The 20906-nt window shown below is 43.2% G+C and overlaps 1 long non-coding RNA gene across 1 annotated transcript; it reads left to right on the top strand.

The window, feature by feature from the left end:
• Positions 1-2947: 2947 nt before the first annotated feature.
• LOC123392467 lies at positions 2948-16445 on the top strand. The gene is made up of 2 exons (XR_006607184.1): positions 2948-5172; positions 16180-16445. It is a non-coding gene; the product is annotated as an uncharacterized LOC123392467 (long non-coding RNA).
• Positions 16446-20906: the final 4461 nt, after the last annotated feature.

Here is a 20906-nt window from a genome sequence, read left to right as displayed (position 1 = left end):
GGTGTGGCCAGATTGTGAAAATGTTTACAATTTTCTGTATGTATGCTATATTTCAAAAAAAGTTTACTAAAATACGCCCACCCACACATACACACCAAAACAGTGTTGCTTCCATGTTCCTGATACCCAGATGAAACATTTCCAAACCCTAGCAGAACATTCAGTGTTCTCAATGGTATGACCCAGTCTCTCAGGCACCTCCTTCTCACCTGTGATGTGTGTCATCCACACTAGGTCACTCCTTCATTTTCTCACACATCTCTGTGCCTGTGCTTCCGCCATTCCTTCTGCCTAGAATTCCTTTCTCTGTGTGGCTTTTTGCTGAAAATGCCACCTCTTCTGGGAGGCCTCCCCTGATTTCTCAGATCAAACAGATCTTTCCCAATGTTGCATTCCCGTGGCATTCTGCTTTCCTTCTCTCACAGCTCTTAGAAACCTCTGCTTGCATGTGTTTCCTTGACTGGAGATCAACCTTGAAGGCGGTAGGAACAGTGTCTCATTCATCTTTGTGAAACCTCCTAGGGCCAGTTCTGTGCTACAGTGCTTGAGCTAACAAATGTTTGACAAATAATTATGTGCTCTAAGTTAAGCCGCAGTCCATACTGCCAGAAAGCCAAGACACCCAGCATGCCTGCAAAAAAGGTCTTGCCAAGAGCCAAGTCACTTTGGAAGTAAACACATCCTGCTGTCCTTTATTGGCTGCTGACAGCCAAGTAGATGTAAATATGTTGTGTAGCATTGTGGGCGTGTCCAATTAGACCTGGTGAGACCGAGCAGCCCCACTAACATGAATAAGCTGTGCAAATATGTGGTTAATGACCATGTCGCTCCGTGTCAATTCTTAATCCCAGATAATTAGCAGATAGATAATTGGTGGAAGAATGGGAGGTGCTGATGGATGTCCCATCACTTGGGTGAAGCTAATGATCCTCTGTGGATTAAGTTCCACCCTCTGTACGTGTTGATGGCTCCTATTCGAAATGCTCCTTTTGAAAGGGCCTAGATCCAAGAAGAGGTGTCAGGAACTCCAGAGCAGGGCGTAGGCATCCACACTAATTCCCAGGCTGCTTTCACGGAAGGTGGGTGGATGGGCCTCATTGTTGCCATCCCAGATAGCTCAGAGTCCTCTACTGTCCCTGACTTGGTGGGTAATCCTGAGTAGAATTTGTTTTTCCTCCTCTCTTGGTTTTACCATTTATCTAATGACAGTAGGTGGAAAGGATAGGATGGGCATGTTGCTTTGGGAACCCATTGTAGACAAGAATTCCCCTCCTCTGTTCCTTCTAGGTTATATCAGAGGCACAGTTAGCTGGTCTGGATGATAGGATGCTTTGGAGGGGACATTCTGGGGAAGAAAGAAGTGTCTGAGATGTAAGCTGACAGTACCTTACATGGGCTGAGGCAGGGCCAGCTAGCTGTCCACCAAGACAGTGCACCTAGTTCCACAGTATTGAAGCATCACTGAATGAAGCTGGCTAGCTAGGGACTCTCTTTTCCAGGCCCCTTTGCCCTGAGCTGGGGACTTGGGAGTGGTTCTCACTACTGGAAGGTGAATGTAAGTGATGCGTGTCGCTTCAGGGCCTAGCTATGGAGAAGAGGGTGCTCAGTTGCCACATGGAGAGTCACCTGGTGATCGGGAAAAGCGTAGATGGACTGTTCACAAGTGGGAAATAAAATCCCATAGTGTCAAAATTTCAAAATTCTGGGGATTTATTTATTACATAAAGTGAGAGGTCCCTAACTGACTTGGTAGGTAATCAGGGAATCAGGTTTTTTCCCCATGAAGCTGATACTGACAGCTGGAAAGGGAAATTCACTTAAGAGTCCACAAATATTTACTAAGAATCCTCTGTGTCAGATTCTGTACCTACTGTGTGTAGGTACCGTGTTGAGTGGCTGATTTGGGATCAAATGAGTCAATGTGAAGGAAAATATCAAGTTAATACTAGTTTTGGTGGCATGCAGATATGGCAGAAAAAAGAAGGTGGCCTTCAATGACTGGAGGGTCAACACTGACCTATGTCAGACTGTATCTGGCACACAGTAGGTGATTTTTCTATATTGGTAAATTCCTCTGTGCCAGGACAATTTTAGACCGTTGGGATACAGGGTAAATAAGTCACTGCTCTGTTGTCGAGGTACTCATGCCTAGGGCCTGGTTCTCAAGAAGGGATGATTTTAACCCTTTGTGGACATCAGTAATGTCTGGAGATACTTCTGGCTGTCACAGTGGGATATGGGTAGGGAAGAAGGGGGCAGGTATTGGCATTTCGTGGGTAGAGGTCAGAGATACTGCCAAATGTCCTACAATGCATAAGACAGTCCCCTATAACAAAATATTATCTGGACTCAAGTCTCAATAGCGCTGAGGTTGAAAAACTGATTAGTAGGGTCCTAAGAACAGAGGGGTAAAGAGATAAATCTACTAGATGCGTCAAATGTAGAGAGACAAACACCCAATGTAGTGCTTTTATGGTGTAACAAAGATCCATTTCTACTGGTGAGATTCTGTAAGGGCCTTGAAGGATGTTGAATGTGAGTGGGCTGCAGATTGGACTATCCCAAGGGACATACAGAAGGGGGGGCACCCCAGGGAATGGCACTGAGCAACTTGTCATAACTGAAAGTGATGAGCCCCAATTCCAATTGTGAATTATGTCAGGGAAAACACTGATTGGTTGAGATTGGGATAATGAGTGTGATGAAGATGCTTTGTAAAGGGCAAAATTTGGGTCATGACCATAGTTATTATAAAGAAATGGACATGGGGCACCTAGGTGGCTCAGTGGATTAAACCGCTGCCTTCGGCTCAGGTCATGATCTCAGGGTCCTGGGATCGAGCCCCACATCGGGCTCTCTGCTCAGCAGGGAGTCTGCTCCCCACCCCCTCTGCCTACCTCTCTACTTGTGATCTCTGTCTGTCAAATAAATAAATAAATAAATAAAATCTAAAAAAAAAAGAAAAAGAAAAAGAAATGGACTATAGATGTTGGAGGTTGGTTTGGATTTAGAAGTTTTAACCTTTTAAACTCCTGTATAATGATTTTGTTGCCATAGACAGAATTCTTTGTCCTGAACCCAGTGGCTAATTTATTTTTCCAGAAGTTCTCCTCCAGTGAGCTCGCAGCACCAGGTTACACAAACCGAAGGAGCACTACTTGCATTGCTCAGAAGACCAATTCCGTAGACAGTTGTGTGAATGGTGACCCTGGAGTCACACACCCTGGCAGCCCTGGGTTCAGAAACTTTCACATTTGACAAACCCTTCATGTTCATGAGAATGGAACTTAAGGAAAGCTCTGCGGTGGAGTCACGTGGAGAAGAGTGAGCTCTGGACCCAGGAGGCCGGTTTTGAGGCCATTATCATAGCTGGTTAGGTCACACCTTTTGAGCTTTAGTTAGTAAGAATTTTATACAGAATGTGGAACCCAAGATTTTTAAATCTAAATCCAATGTTCTTAAAAAATTTTTTTGTGTGAAATATATCATCCATATAGAAGAGGAAGTTACAGTATTCTCCTCCTCCTCCTTTTCCTTCTCCTCCCCCTCCATCATCATCATTATCATCATATCAAAGGAGCATCCCTGAGCCAGCCACCTGATGTTAAGACATCAGAACAATTATCACAGACCCCCTGTGATTCCTCTCCCCTATTTCTTCCTAATTCGTCCCAGGCCAAGGTAACTACTAACAAGATTTTTGTGCTAATTACTCTCATGTATTTCTTTGTAGTAGTTGTACCATGATGGTACAGAGGACTGACATTCAGCCCGTTGCTCAGGTACAGCATTTTCCATTGTTTACAGCTGGCGTATGTTTCGGTTGGCTGGGTGTCCGCTCTGATTGGTTGGTGCCTGTGCCGAATAGCGAATTTCTAGTATCACTCCTATATGTGTGAACCTCTAGACAAGAAAGGTATTCTTCTGTTTCATCCATTTAGCATTTTTGTGAATGGAATCATAAAAGCATGTATTCATCTGTGCCTTTTCTTGATCATGCTCCACATTTTGTTTTTAAGATTCATCCATTTTGATGCTTGTAGGTGTAGTTCATTCACGTTCATTTCCAAGTCGTATTGCATTGTATGAATATACCACAATTTATTTATGCACTCTGATTTGATAGACATTTGTGGATTTTTCTCAGTTATTTAGCACCAGGAATAGATTGCTGTGGATATTCTTGCACACGTCTTTTGGCGTACATTTGCAAGATGTGCTACATCTGTGTTTATGTCCTCTTTTCCTCAACTAATTGTATTTATTTGAGCCTTCTCTCCTCTCTCTCAATCTCTTTCTCTTTTATTACTGAGAGAGATGTATTCTCTGTGATGGTGTCTTTGTTAAAAATCTCCTTTAGTTCTGCCAACTTTTGCTCTGTATTTTAAAGTTGTATTGTTAAATGCATACAAGTGTAGAGTTATTATCTTCCTGGTGATTTGAAAGTGTTATTATTACAAAACAGAAATAAGGTGACCCACCTTATTTCTTGTGAGGGTTTTTTCTTTTTTTGCCATGAAATATATTTTATCTGATATTATCACTGATGTTGTTAGGCTAATTTTATTAATGTGACATATTTTTACATTAAAACTTAATATCTTTAGATAATTATGGCTTTATATGCAGTTGTAAGAAATAATATAGTGAGATCCTTGTACAACTTGTCACTAAGCTGTTCTCCACTACTGTAATTTTTTCATTTCAAAAATGATATTATAAATGGAATTATACAGCATGTAACCTATTGGGATTGGTTTTTCTCTCACTTGGCATAATTCTCTAGCGGCTCACCCAAGTTATTGTGTATATTGATAATTCATTCCTTTTTATTCCTTTATTGCTAAGTAATATTCCATGGTATGGATGTACCATGGAACTGTTTACCCATTGCAAGACATCTGGGTTTTTTCCTAGGTTTTTGGGGTTTTTTGCTATTATGAATAAACTGCTATAAACATTCCTGTAGAGGTTTTAGTGTGAACGTAAGTCTTTATTTCTGTGGGATAAATGCCCAAGAGTGCAACTGCTGAGTGTATGGTGGTTTCATGTTCAGCTTTATATACTAAGCTGCCACATTGTTTTTCCAGAGCAGCATTACCATTAGTGATCCAGTTTCTCTGAGTCCTGGCCAGGATTTGGTGTTGTCACTGTTTGTTTTTAGTCATCGTGGTAAGTATGGAGTGATATGTCATTGTGGTTTTAATTTGCATTTCCCTAATGGCTAATGATGTTGAACATCTTTTCATGTGCATGTTTGCCATCTGTATACCGTCTTTGGTGCAATATTTCTTTTACCCATTTTCTAGCTGTATTTTTTTTTCTTACTGTTGAGTTTTGAGAGTTGTCTATATATTCTAGATCTAAGCCATATGTCAAATATGTGGTTTGAAAATATTTTCTTTTAGTTTGTAGTTTGTCTTTTCTTCCTTTTAACAGCATCTTTCAAATGTTTTTCTTTTCTTTTCTTTTCTTTTTTTTTAAGATTTTATTTATTGGGGCACCTGGGTGGCTCAGTGGGTTAAGCCCTCGGCTCAGGTCATGATCTCAGGGTCCTGGGATCAAGCCCTGCATCGGGCGCTTTGCTCAACGGGGAGCCTGCTTCCCCCCCTCTCTCTGCCTGCTTGTGATATCTCTCTCTGTCAACAAATAAATAAGTAATCCTAAAAAAAAAGATTTTATGTATTTAATTGACAGAGAGAGAGACCACAAGTAGTCAGAGAGGCAGGCAGAAAGAGAGGGGGAAGCAGGCTCCCTGTTGAGCAGAGCGCCCGATGCAGGGCTCAATCCCAGGACCCTGAGATCATGACCCAAGCCGAAAGCAGACGCTTAATGACTGAGCCACCCAGGCGCCCCTGTTTTTTGTTTTAATAAAGTCCTATTTAGCATTTTTTTCTGTTATGTATTGTGCTTTTGCTGCCAAGTTTAAGAACTATTTGTCTGCCTAGTCCTACATCCCAAAGATTTTCTGCCACCTTTTTTCAAAAAGTTTTAGAGTTTCACATTTTCTGCTTAAGTCTGTTACCCATTTCAAGTTAATTTTTGTATGACATATGGGAGTTAGAGTGAGGTGCTGGTGTTGTTGTTTTGGGGTTTTTTGCCTGTGGGTGTCCATTTGTCCCAAGACCATTTGCTGTAAAGGCCATCTTTCCTCCACTGTCAAAAATAACTTGGTGATATTTGTGTGAGTATATTTTGGGGTTATCTTTTTTTTTTATTGATATGTGTTTTTCCCTCTATTAATACCATACACTCTTGATTACTATAGTAAAGAAGTCTTGAAATTGGGTAAATGATTCCTCTCACTTTGCAAGGGACTAAATGTTTAGTCTTCTTAAAATTCTTTTGTTGAGGTTCTGTCCCTGAATATGAGGGTATTAGGAGGCAGGAGCTTTGGAAGGTAATTAGGGCATGAGGGTGAAGCCCTCATGAATGAAATTAGTGCTCTTATAAGAAAACCACAAAGAGCCCTCTCATCCTTTTTAACACCACATGAGGATACAATGGGACGTTAACATTCTGCTGTCTGGAAGAGGGCTCTCACTAGAACCCAACCATGCTGATGCCCTGATCTCAGACTTCCAGCTTCCAGAACTGTTGGAAATAAATTCTTATGGTTCATAAGCCACCCATTCTATAGTATTTTGTTATAGTCACCCAAACTGATAGAATAGACTTATTTATTTATCTATTTATTTATTTATTTTTAAAAGATTTTATTTGTTTATTTGACAGAGATCACAAGTAGACAGGCAGGCAGAGAGAGAGAGAGAGGGAAGCAGGCTCCCCGCTGAGCAGAGAGCCTGATGTGGGACTCGATCCCAGGACCCTGAGATCATGACCTGAGCCGAAGGCAGCGGCTTAACCCACTGAGCCACCCAGGCGCCCCAGAATATACTTAATTTTTTAAAAATCGTTTGAACTATTCTAGTGCCTTTACATACATTTTAGAAGAATTTTGTCTGTATCAATAAAAGCTCTGGCTGGGATTTTTAAAAAAGATTTTATTTATTTATTTGAGAGAGAGAGAGAGCGCACAAGTGGGGATGAGGAGGGCAGAGGGAAGAGGGAGAAGCAGACTCCCCGCTGAGCAGAGAGCCTGATACGGGTCTCAATCCCAGGATCCTGAGATCATAACCTGAGCCCAAGGCAGACACTTAACCGACTGAGCACCCAGGCATCCCTCTTACTGGGATTTCGATAGGAATTACAGTAAATCTGTGAATGAATTTGGGAAGAATTTATAGCTTCCTATAGTGAGTTTTCCACCCATGAACATGATAGGTCTCTCCATTTATTTAGATTTTCTTTGATTATTTTCATCAGAATTTTAGAGTTTTCAGCATACACGTTTTGTACAACTTTTGTTAGATTTACATACAAATTTTTTGTGCAATTGTGTTTTTAATTGTAATGTTCACCTTTTCATTGCTAGTACATAGAAATCAATTTTGGGGGGGTATGTTTACATTGTATCCTGTGACCTTGCTGGACTCATTTATTCTAAGAGCTTTTCTTGCTTGCTTGCTTCCTTCCATCTTGTTTTTGTTTTTGTTTTCTTTTCATTTTCCTTTTTGTGGAGTCTTTGGGTTGTTCAAAGTAGATGATCTTGTCATCTGAATATAGGAGCAGTTTTATATTTTTTCTTTTCCAATCTTCATGCCTCTTATTTCATTTTCTTTTTGCATTGGCTAGAACTTCTAGTACTATGTTGAACAAGAGCTATGAGACTGGGCATCTTTGCTGTGATCTTGATCTCCAGGTCTTTCACCATTAAGTATAATGTTAGCTGTAGGGTTTTGGTAGACATTCTTTATTTAAGTTGAGGAGGTTCCCCTTTCTTCCTATTTTTCTGAACGTTTTTATCATAAATGTTAATTTTATCAAATGCCTTTTCTGCATTGAATGATATGATTATGTGACTTTTTTTCTTCTTTAGCCTACGGTGGACTACAATGATTGATTTTTGACTGTTGAACTAGCTTTGCATCTCTGAAATAAACTCTGGTCATGTGTGTAATTCTTTTCATATTGCTGAATTCTATTTGCCAATATTTTATAAAGGAGTTTTCTAGGGTGCCTGGGTGGCTCAGTGGGTTGGGCCTCTGCCTTTGACTCAGGTCATGATCTCAGAGTCCTGGGATCAAGCCCTGCATCGGGCTCTCTGCTCAGTGGGGAGCCTGCTTCCCCGCCCACCCCTACCTGCCTCTCTGCCTACTTGTGATCTCGGTCTGTCAAATAAATAAAATCTTAAAAAAAAAAAAAAAGAAGAAGAAGAAGGAGTTATTTGTCTATATTTATGAGGAATAGTCTATAATTTATATATGTATATACATAGTTTATATATATGTATAAATATACGTGTATATTTGACACAACATTTATCTGATTTTGGTATCAGGGTAATACCAGCTTCCTAAATTGAATTGGGACATATTTCTTTCTCTTCTTGAAAGAGATTATGTAATTGTATTAATTCTTTAAAAATTTGGTTGAATTCTTCAGTGAAATTATCTGGGCATGGAAATCTCCTTTTTGGAAGTTTTTTTTTTTTAAGATTTTATTTATTTATTTGACAGAGAGAGAGAGAGAGAGATCACAAGTAGGCAGAGAGGCAGGCAGATGGGGGGTGGGGAAGCAGGCTCCCCGCTGAGCAGAGAGCCTGATGCGGGGTTCAATCCCAGAACCCTGAGATCATTACCTGAGCCGAAGGCTGAGGCTTAACCTACCCTGAGCTACCCAGGCACCCCTCTTTTTTGGAAGTTTTAAAATATTACAAATTCAGTTTCCTTTCTCTTTATTTTTTTTATTTAATTTATTTATTTGACAGACAGAGATCACAAGTAGGCAGAAAGGCAGGCAGAGAGAGAGGAGGAGGAAGCAGGCTCCCTGCTGAGCAAAGAGCCCAATGTGGGGCTCGATCCCAGGACCCTGAGATCATGACCTGAGCCGAAGGCAGAGGCTTTAACCCACTGAGCCACCCAGGCACCTCACTTTCCTTTGTCTTTAAAAGGCTGTTCAAATTATCTGCTTCATATTGGGTGAGTTGTAGTAGTTTTTGTCTTTTGAGGAATTTGTCCATTTTATCTAAGTTGTCGAATTTATGTGTTTTGCCTTGTTTATAGAATTCCCTTATTAGCTTTTTGATGACTGTGGGGTCTGTAGTGTTTGTTTCATTCCTGATGTTGGTGATTTGTCTCTTCTCTTTTTTTTCCTTGATCAATTTTGCTAGTGGTTTTTAAATTTTACTCATCTTTTCAAAGAACCAACTCTTTGTTTCCTTGATTTTTCTCTATTGTTTTTATTTTCAATTTCAGCAATTTCTGCTCTTATCCTTATTATTTCCTTCCTTCCATTCATTGGGGTTTACTTTGTTCTTCTCCTTCTACCTTCTTTTTTTTTATTTTATTTTTTATAAACATATAATGTATTTTTATCCCCAGGGGTACAGGTTTGTGTATTCGCCAGGTTTACACACTTCACAGCACTCACCATAGCACATACCCTCCCCAGTGTCCATAACCCCACCCCCCTCTCCTAAACCCCCTCCCCCCAGCAACCCTCAGTTTGTTTTGTGAGATGAAGAGTCACTTATGGTTTGTCCCTCTCCCAATCCCATCTTGTTTCATTCATTCTTCTCTTATCCCCTTAACCTTACCCCATGTTGCATCTCCACTTCCTCATATCAGGGAGATCATATGATAGTTGTCTTTCTCTGATTGACTTATTTTGCTAAGCATGATACCCTCTAGTTCCATCCACGTCATCGCAAATGGCAAGATTTCATTTCTTTTTATGACTGCATAGTATTCCATTGTGTATATATACCACATCTTCTTTATCCATTCATCTGTTGATGGACATCTAGGTTCTTTCCATACTTTGGCTATTGTAGACATTGCTGCTATAAACATTCGGGTGCACGTGCCCCTTTGGATCACTACGTTTGTATCTCTAGGGTAAATACTCAGTAGTGCAATTGCTTGGTCATAGGGTAGTTCTATTTTCAACATTTTGAGGAACCTCTAAGCTGTTTTCCAGAGTGGTTGCACCAGCTTGCATTCCCACCAACAGTGTAGGAGGGTTCCCCTTTCTCCACATCCTCGCCAGCATCTGTCATTTCCTGACTTGTTAATTTTAGCCATTCTGACTGGTATGAGGTGATATCTCATTGTGGTTTTGATTTGTATTTCCCTGATGCCGAGTGATGTGGAGCACTTTTCCATGTGTCTGTTGGCCATCTGGATGTCTTCTTTGCAGAAATGTCTGTTCATGTCCTCTGCCCATTTCTTGATTGGATTATTTGTTCTTTGGGTGTTGAGTTTGATAAGTTCTTTATAGATTTTGGACACTAGCCCTTTATCTGATATGTCGTTTGCAAATATCTTCTCCCATTCTGTCAGTTGTCTTTTGGTTTTGTTAACTGTTTCCTTTGCTGTGCAAAAGCATTTGATCTTGATGAAATCCCAATAGTTCATTTTTGTCCTTGCTTCCCTTGCCTTTGGCAATGTTCCTAGGAAGATATTGCTGCGGCTGAGGTCGAAGAGGCTGCTGCCTATGTTCTCCTCAAGTATTTTGATGGATTCCTTTCTCACATTGAGGTCCTTTATCCATTTTGAGTCTATTTTCATGTGTGGTGTAAGGAAATGGTCCAGTTTCATTTTTCTGCACGTGGCTGTCCAATTGTCCCAACACCATTTATTGAAGAGACTGTCTTTTTTTCCATTGGACATTCTTTCCTGCTTTGTCGAAGATTAGTTGACCATAGAGTTGAGGGTCTATTTCTGGGCTCTCTATTCTGTTCCATCGATCTATTTGTCTGTTTTTGTGCCAGTGCCATGCTGTCTTGATTATGACAGCTTTGTAATAGAGCTTGAAGTCCGGAATTGTGATGCCACCAACTTTGGCTTTTTTTCATTCTCTACCTTCTTGAGGTAAGACTTTAATTGATTTGAGATTTCTCCTCTTTTCCAATGTATGCTTTTAGTGCTATAAATTTCCCTCTCTTGATTTTTGTGTCCCATTACTTTTTTTTAAAGATTTTATTTATTTATTTGACAGAGAGAGAGATCACAAGTAGGCAGAGAGGCAGGCAGAGAGAGAGAGGAGGAAGCAGGCTCCCCGCTGAGCAGAGAGCCCCATGTGGGACTCGATCCCAGGACCCCGAGATCATGACCTGAGCCAAAGGCAGCGGCTTAACCCACTGAGCCACCCAGGCGCCCTCCCATTACTTTTTATATGTTATATTTCATTTTCTTTTTTTAAAAAATGTTTTATTTATTTATTTGAGAGAGAGAGAAAATGAGCAGGTGAGAGGAGAAGAATGAGAGAGACAAGCAGACTCCTGGTTGAGCAGAGAGCCTGATGTGATGTTCTATCCCAGGACCCTGAGATCATGATCTGAGTGGTAGGTAGATGCTTAACTGACTAAGTTATACAAACCCCTCCACTTTGATGTTAAAAAAAAAAAAATTCCCTGAGACTTTCTCTTTCATCCCTTGAGGTTTTTTGTTTTTGTAATCTCTACCAACATGGGGCTTGAACTCATGACCCCAAAATCAAGAGTTGCTTGCCCTACTGACTGAACCAGCCAGATACCCCTCTTTTACCCATTGAGTTTTTAGAAGTGTGCTGTGTAGTTTCCAAGTGTTTAGATTCTACCTGATATCTTTCTCAGAGCCTTTTGAAGAGCTTACTATATATGATTTCAATTCTTTTATATTTTTTAAGGGTTTTTTTATGGCCCAGAATATGGTCTATTCTGGTACATGTTCCATAGGCATTTGAAAAGCATGTGCATTCTACTGATGCAGGATGGAGTGTTCTACAAATGTTAATTAGATCCTATTTTGGTATTGTTGAATTGTTCTGTTTCCTTCTGATTTTCTTTGTAGATGTTCTACCAGTTACTGAGAGAGGGATGTTGAAATCTCCAACTCTATTTGTGAATTTGTCTTTCTTTTTTCAGTTCTATTAATTTGCTTCACATATTTTGTTAGCTCTATTGTTTGGATTTCTTTTTTTACGATTTTTTTTTCTTTTTTAGATTTATTTATTTATTTTGGAGAGAGTGTGAGTGGGGGGAGGGGCAGAGAAAATGTCAAGTAGAGCCCCCCGCCCCTGCTGAGTGTGGATCCCAATGTAGGGCTTGATCTCATGACCCTGAGATCATGATCTGTGCCAAAATCAAGAATCAGAGTCTTGACTGACTGAGCCACCCAGATGCCCCCTATTTAGCATTTCTAAGTATACTTGCTACATTTACCTTTTTGTTATTATGTAATGTCCCTTTCTGTCCCTAGTAGTTTTCTTTGCTCTGAAGTCTACTTGATATGAAATTAACATAGCCCTTATTTTGGGGGGGAGGTTCTTTTTTAAAGATTATTTACTTATTTATTGAGAAAGAGCACAGAGTGAGTGAGATAGAACATGAGTGGGGGGAGGGCAGCGAGAGAGGGAGAAGCAGGCTCCCCACTGAGTAGGGATTCCTCACCAGGGCTCCATCCCTGGACATTGGGATCATAACCTGAGTCAAAGGCAGACGCCTGAGTGACTGAACTCAGGCACTTTTGGTTTGATTTTTTTTTTTATTATGTTTGCTTGATATATATTTTTGATCCTTACTTTCAACTTGCCTATATTGTTGTATTAGAAGTGAAATTCTTCAGAGGAGCATAGAGGAAGGGAGGGAAAAATAAAACAAGATGAAATCAGAGTGAGACAAATCATAAGACACTGTTAGCTATAGGAAAAAAGCTGAGGGTTGCTGGAAGGGAGGGGAGGGGGAGAATGGGGTAACTGGGTGGTGGACATGAATGGGGGCACGTGATGTAATTAGCCCTGGGTATTATACAAAACTAATGAATCACTGAACTCCACCTCTGAAATCAATAATATACTATATTCTAATTAATTGAATTTAAATAAAATTAAATTTTAAAAAATTAATTTTTTTTAAATTTAAAAATTCTTACAGACAGCTATATTAATTTCCTATAGCTGCTAAACCAAATTACCACAAATTTGGTGACCACGTATTTATTCTCTCACAGTTCTGGAGGTCGGAAGTCCAAAATCAGTTTCACTGGGCTTAAATCAAGGTGTTGGCAAGGCTGATTCCTTCTGGAGGCTGCAGGGGCGAATCCATTATTTGTCTCTGCTAACTTCTAGAGCCTGCTGATATCCCTTGGTTCTTGGCCATATCACTTTCCATGTATCAATTATCTGGTGCTACATAACAAATTACCCCAAAATTTAGTAGCTTAAAACAATTACATTTATCAAGGCGCCTGGATGGCTCAGTTGGTTAAGCATCTACCTTAGGCTCAGTTCATGATCTCAGGGTCCTGGGATTGAGCCCTACACTAGGCTCCCTGCTCAACCAGGAGTCTGCATCTCTGTCTCCCTCTGACTTCCCTCCCACCCCCCACTTGTGCTCTCTCTCTCAAATAAATAAAATCTTCAAAAAACCCCAGTTACATTTATCATCTCCCCGTTTCTCTGGCCCTCTTCTTCAGGATCACTCACAAGCCTGCAGTTGTCTCAAGGTTTGACTGAGAAGGATCCACTTCCTAACTCTCTCACTTATTTGCTGGCAGGATTAGTTCTTTCTGTTGGACTAAAGTCTCAGTTCTTCATAAGTTCCTTATTTCCTGGCCATCTGGGCCTCTCCATCCAGTATTTAAAATATGGCAGTTGGCTTCATTAGAACAAACTGAGTGTTAGCAAGACAAAAGTCACAGCCTTTTGTGACCTAATCATGGAAGGGACCCCCTATCATTTTTGCCATAACCTGTTCATTAGAAGCAAACCACTACGTCCAACCCACACTTATGGGGGTGGGTGGAAACTACACAGGCTGTGAAGAGGGTATCTTTAGTAGCCTTGTCAGAAGCTACAGCCATGCTGGAAGTATGAGGCACATCGTGCCTGAGACAACCATCAGTACGCCATCTGGAAGGTGAATATAATAAGTCTGGACACAGAGCAAGGGCTTGGGTATTCAGGCTATCCATGGGCACCCTGGGTCTAGCAACCTATAAGATTGAGCCCAGATCTGGGTAGGTACTGGCCCTACTTCCCTGGACCCAGGTTGAGTACCAAGGTGGGATTGACCTTCCTCCTTCTTGCTACCAAGCCACTTTCTTAGGTCTGCATACTGTGAGCAACCACTACAGGCAAGGCACAATGCCAGGCACAGCATTATACCTGGACCAGCAATGTGCTGGGATATCCGTTCATTTGTAAAATTCATAGTATAACAGCAGGAGCACCAGGTCAGAGACTGATGTCACAAGTTTAGTGTGGGATCCACCGTACTTGCCCGTGACTTCTCTTTGGGCTTCAGTTCTTCATGCTATAAAAACATCTCCCCCATCTCACTCACTTTGGGGTTATTTAGAAGGCTTTATGAAGTAATGGCATGGAGGGCCTTGGAAATAAACCATCACACTACAATTATAAAAAATGTTCACCATTATACACTTCCATCCTCATTTCATATGGAGGGGACAGAGACTCAGACTCACCAAATGTTATGCTAAAGAGACACAGAAGGCCACTTGGTTGCTCCCAGCCACACACATCTACTCTGTGTATAGATGAGACTACTGAAGACAAGGGATTCACCCACGATCACGCACAAAGTGGTGGCTGTGGATGGGTGAGGCCAAGTCTTTTGACTTCTAGCATAGTGCCTCTCTCATAACCAGGAGACTTATGATGTGAAGTGTTATCTCTTAGAAGCTCTGGTGCCCAGGGGCACCTGGATGGCTCAGTGAGTTAAAGCCTCTGCCTTTGGCTCAGGTCATGATCTCAGGGTCCTGGGATCGAGCCCCGCATCAGGCTCTCTGTTCAGTGGAGTGCCTGCTTCCCTTCCTCTCTCTCTGCCTGCCTCTCTGCCTACTTATCTCTGTCTGTCAAATAAATAAATAAAATCTTTTTTGAAAAAAGAAGAAAAAGCAGCAGCAGCAGCTCTGGTGCCTGACTGCCTGGCCTCCAACTCTGCTCTCCCCATTTCCTGGTTTGTGGTCATTATCTCCCAGGGGAGTTTGTGGAGACCAGAAGGCACCAAACTGCCTGCCACGGAGCTCACCGAATATGAGCCATTGTCGTTGGTATTAGAGAAGGAAGGCGGTGCTGTGTCCATTTAATTGCTAGGGAAGGTGAGCCTGAGACTTACCTAGGTACTGGAGCCAGGATTTGAGCCAGAATTTTCCCAACAAAAGCAGGCAGCCTCTCAGAAAACAGGAGAGTGCCAAACCTGGGTAAGATCATACTGTTATTAGTAATATACGGTAGACTCCAGGTTCATTTCCTGCATGAGGATGAATTCAGGAGAAAATTTTCAAAATGAGACCTGAAATCCCCTTGCTAAAGTGAGGTTTCTGCCAGGGTATCTAACTTACAGGGCCAGTCAACCTTGCTGTAATGTTTTGGGAAAGCTGTTTATGTTCATTGTAGGTTAAGATTTGGGCGGAAAGGCTGTTTCAGTTCTGGGGTTTTCTCTCCTATCGGGCCCGCCTGCAGGCCCAGACGGGCCCCTGTTGGAAGGAAGTCAGCCGTCCTCCCCCTAGGAGGAAGGGCCCTGCCGTCTGTGGTCGGGCAGCATTGTACTTGCTGGATTCCAGGCTGTCAGTCTCACGGCAGCACTCCCAGGACGCTTAGCCTGTAGATTGTTTTGTTAGTTTTCTCCTACAATTAATTTGGAAATTACCCAGCTGCCCACAGCCTCTCCCAGGTGTTCTGTAAACTGTGGGCCTGATCCTGCAGCCTGCGCCTTGGTGGGACCACTGGTGGCTGGAGCTGGGAGAGTACCATGTCTGTCTGCCATGGTAGGACTCATTTTAAGCAAGAGCCGGTCCCCTTGGGCTTTGGCACTAACCGTCCTACCTTGTAGAATCTGAAGCAGCCAGATCTACAGACTTCACAGACAGTGTCTTTAAGCCTCATACACCCTGTAGAAATAAGTCAGGGGCATGTGGACGATCTACCCCACTCAGAGGCCCAGAGAGACAGGACTTCTCTGCAGCTCCAGTCAAAACCAACAGGCAAGTCTCCCAATTCCCATATCCCGGGAGGAAAAATCCTCAGGCATCTAATTCATTTTGCTGTAGACCTGGGTTGAGTTTCTCAAAGGGTCACATGACCCTGAGTTTGTTCTCTCTTTTTGGACTTCAGTTGCCTCATCTGAAAAAATGCAGCCGAAACCTGTTGTAGAGGATAACGTGTGGAAGTGCTTGGTACACCCTGAACACAGCCTCTCTTCCATAATGTCAGAGTTACAAACAGTCAGCTCAGCCACTGCCTAGCCACTTGGAGCCGGAAACGGTGATGGCCCGAGAGAGCTCTGGACAGCATCTAAGATGTTTTGCTCCCTGTGCAACCACAGAAAGTGATCTTCCCTGGTCCTTGGTTTCTCTTTCCATAAAATGAGGATGGAACTAGACAATGTTTCAGCTGTGATTTTATAAAAATAGCAAAGGAAATCTCAAAGGGAATAAACTAAGAATTTTTCCCCCGATTCATGAGGGTCACCCTCTGTACCAGTTAGGATGCATTTGACTAAAAGTAACAGAAAGCCCAAGGAAAAGCAGCTTAAACTTGGAGGACATTTGGTATCTCTGTAGGTGCCCAAAGCTGTAACGTGGGCTCTTGCAGCAGCCCAATGACGTCACCAGGCACGGAGTGTCTTCCCGTCTTTCTGCTGTACAGCCCTCAGCAGGTTGGTTTGGCCAACATGGCTGCCACACTTATAGGAGGCATGCTCAAACAACAGTCGGAGAAAGAAAAGGACTGCTTCTCTTCCCCTGGCTCTTTTTCAGAAAAAAAAAAAAAAAAAAAAAAAAAAAAAAAAAGTTTTCTCAGAAGCCCTCAGCACACTTTTCTGGCTATCTCATTGGCTTTGGAAAGTATCCTGTGGGCATTTCTAGGTAATTCCTGGCAAGAGTGATGGAATTATCACCATGGTTACTCATAGACAAATCCACATTGAGCCCATGGGTACTCCAAGAGGTAAGACTTCTCCGAACACACATGGCTAACTGAAACCTGGACAAAATCAGAGTCTTATGAGCAAAGAAGGGGGAAGTCAGCTGGGTAGATGACTAGCTGTGTCTGGTACACTTTCTTGAATATGGCAGAAAGAGGGTGTACTGTTGTATTTCTCTCCAGAGTTTCTGCTGTGTGGTTGTTCTCAACATGTTCCACTTGACTGCTCTCAGCTCTGTCACCAAGACTGCTGTGTCCAATCCCCATGGTAGGATACTATTCTTTTGAGCACCATAGCAGAGAAAATGTGGGCAGATCACACTTCACACAAGGTTGAGTAGTCATATGAGGTTGTGATGAAAATCTAGAGTAAGAGAAAAGTGTTAAACATGGGAAGGGGAAATCTTGAAAATGCTTATATTAAACCTAATGTTTCCCTAGTGTAAGCAGCCCTTCACAGGACCACTCACGGACACACCAAACTTCAAATCTCAGTCCCTGAGTTCCTGAGAGGTTTGGACCTCTGTGAGAGAGTGGCATGATCTGTTGCTGTTTGATCTGGGGCACACACTGGCTGCTGGTAGGGGTGTGTCTGAGGGAAGCAGTGGAGGGAGCAGGGAGACCTGTAGGGAGGCTAGTACTATGAACCAGGAGAGAGATGACAGAAGTTCCTGCTGGGTTGGTGACCTTAGAAGTCCCAAGGTAGGGGCGCCTGGGTGGCTCAGTGGGTTAAGCCACTGCCTTCGGCTCAGGTCATGATCTCAGGGTCCTGGGATCGGGTCCCGCATTGGGCTCTCTGCTCGGCAGGGAGCCTGCTTCCTCCTCTCTCTCTCTCTCTCTGCCTGCCTCTCTGCCTACTTGTGATCTCTCTCTGTCAAATAAATAAATAAAATCTTTAAAAAAAAAAAAAGAAGAAGAAGAAGTCCCAAGGTAGCATGAGGTTAAAAGGTAGTGGTCAGAACAAATTCTTGGTGACAGGAACACCTAGGGGTGTCTGGGGAACAGCAGTGGGTGTGTTGACTGGAGACCAAAGGTGCAGGAAGGGTAGCTATGGGAGGGGGAGGTTGGGAAAGGGGCTGGCATAGGTATCATAGAGGGTTCTTAGTGCTGGGGAGGAGTTTGGGCTTTCTGCTGTTGACATCAGGAGCTCCGCCCCCCCAACCAAGGACTCAAGTTTGGCTTCAGGAAGTGAAGCTTGTGGTGGGGGCAGGATGGAGGGGAGGAGTCAGGAACACCCATGCAGGAGTTCCTGCCTGGCTGCTGGGGAGGGTAGTGGGAGTTAGGCCCTGTGAGGCTATGGTTCTCACACTTTATCTCTGATTGCTGAGTGCCTCTGTGCCTGAAAAACCATGAGGCTCAGCTCTGCCCCCACTCCTGGGAGAAGCGGCTTCAGGTTCTCAGATAGCAAGATAAGCTGGTGCTCTACATCAGGGCTGAGATCCACCCTGATTCTGGCTTCCCAGTCTCTTCCTCACCCGGGAGGGGCTGACAGTTGATCCCTGGGCCTCCCAGACTACGTGCTTCTGCACCTGGTTAACTCTGGGTTGAGCTGGAAATCTGAACCTGAGCTCAGAAGAGGGGTTGTGCGCCTGGCAGAGGGGCACAGGGAGCTCCATAGGGACCAGTCATCCTCTCCTGAAGTGGAGCAGAAAAGGCCATTCCAGGAGCTCTGCAAAGGCCAGCTTTGACCTCAGCTGGTGAGAGAAGATGCTGGAGAGAGGGCAGGGACAGACCAGACACCAAACTTGATAAAGAGCTCCTATCCTCCCTCACCCCACCAGTCTGCGCCATTTTTCTTCAGTTTTTAATTTAGTTCACTGCTCAGTTTAGGCTGAGAAGCACCAGCTACACTGCTTTCCCTCTAGGTAGTTCTAAGCTATTTACTTAACCCATCCCAGCCCAGTTTACCAGTTCATCCAGTGGAGGCTCTAGCAGGTAAGTCTTCCAAGACACAGTCCACCCCAACCCCCAGCTCCCACCTTTACCACGTTCCCATCTGATTACTTCCATCTCCACATTGCCTTTTATTAAGATGATCATCAAACGCTCTCTCCCTTGTGGCAGGGGGCATAGGTTCTAGTCCTGCTTGAACACTTAAAGCTCTGAGATCTTGGGGAGGTCATTTGCTCTTCCTTCAGGTCTGTAGAAACTCTACACACACTCACAGTATTCTTCTTGTTGAGAATGCACGTGAGCACTGAAATGAGAGTCCTAGTTCTCCCAGTGAGTTGGTATATGATCCTGGGCTCTAGCCCTATTTATTTATTTATTTATTTATTTATTTATTTATTTATTTGACAGAGAGAGAGAGAGAGATCACAAGACTGGCAGAGAGGGAGGGGGAAGCAGGCTCCCTGCTGAGCAGAGAGCCCGACTAGGGGCTAGATCCCAGGGCCCTGCGATCATGACCCAAGCCGAAGGCAAAGGCTCAACCCACAGAGCCACCCAGGCACCCCAAGCCCCATTCTTCATGAGAATCAGGGACTTCTTTCTTAGTTACCAGGAGTCAGCTCCACTCAGGAACAAAATGAGCATGGAAACAAAATTCTCCTGAAAGGTGTGTATTTGAGGCAGGACAGAATTCATTAGAGTGTCCAGAATCTTAGGCTGTCCAAGGGCACTTAAAGGCTCTACTGGAGGATCCCTTGGTCAGGACAAACTCAGAGATGGGGGTTCCTTCCTACTGGCTACTATGTCCCAAGAAGAGAGCATTATTTTTCTCCAAAATCCCTAACTACTCCCAAATTTGGGGCTGGAACTGAGGGACCAGAGACCAAGTTTATTCCATACTTGGGAAATGGCTTCTGCTTAGGGAGGTTATAGAGACCAGAATCCAAGATCTTCCTGCCCTGGCTCTAACTCCAGCTTTCAAGATGTTTCACGTATAACCTCATTGAATGCCAGGTCACAGTTCACCCTTAAGGTTGGGGACATAAGGTGAGATGCACTAGGGCTAAATTCCAAGACTCAGAAAGTACAAGCCAGGGAGGAGATGAAGTGCTCCACCCGGCCTTCCTCCCTTGCAGCCCAGCCTGCTCCCCTGTGCAGCCAGAGCCTCAAAGTAGCGCTGGTATCACTGGTTGGGGTTCTTGGTCAGGAACAAGAGGCTCCTGGAAGTTACTCTGGGATCTCTGATCTTGACAACATAATACATTTTTTTTTTCATTTCTCTAAATTTCTGCCTCTTTGCCTAGGGCATATGAATCACCTGAGGGTCTTGCTGAAATGCAGGTTCTGGTCTAAAGATCTGGGGTAGGACCTGAGCTTCTGCATTTGCAGTGAGCTTCCAGGGGATGTCCCTGCAGCTGGTATATGGCCAACACTTGAAGTTGCAAGGCTTCAGTCTCTTATGTAAGACAACGGGAGACGGAATGCATCCTGGCCCTTGCATCCAGGATTCAAGTGACCCAGAACAGAGAAGATCAAGAATGTGAGAGTAGGGGTGCCTGAGTGGCTCAGTGGATTAAGGCCTCTGCCTTCGGGGTCATGGTCCCGGGGTCCTGGGATTGAGCCCCGCATCTGGCTCTCTGCTGAGCAGGGAGCCTGCTTCCCTTCCTCTCTCTGCCTGCCTCTCTGCCTACTTGTGGTCTCTGTCTAACAAATAAATAAATAATCTTAAAAAAAAAAAAAAAGAATGTGAGAGTAAAGGGGACCCGCCCCCTAGTTTTGTAGCAGGTAAGAATGAAGCCTACTCATTGTAGGAAGGAAATTGTTCAAGATCTCACAGCCTTTCAGGACAAAAGTTGAGACTTAGGCCTCCTGCATAGGAAAAACAAAAAGGAGAACTAGAAGATACTCATTGAGGTGTTTGCTGTGCTTTCTCTGGGCCAACTATGGGTTCCTTTGATTTCTTTCTAACTTGTTTTTGTTTTTTTCTTTTACAATGAAGATGCACCAATTTTTGTAATAAGAAAACA

The sequence above is a fragment of the Mustela putorius genome, unplaced genomic scaffold, assembly GCF_011764305.1.
Source record: "Mustela putorius furo isolate JIRA1106 unplaced genomic scaffold, ASM1176430v1.1 tig00000580_pilon_pilon_pilon, whole genome shotgun sequence".
In the NCBI taxonomy this organism is placed as follows: Eukaryota; Metazoa; Chordata; class Mammalia; order Carnivora; family Mustelidae; genus Mustela; species Mustela putorius.
This window is presented reverse-complemented; position numbering and strand designations above follow the sequence as displayed.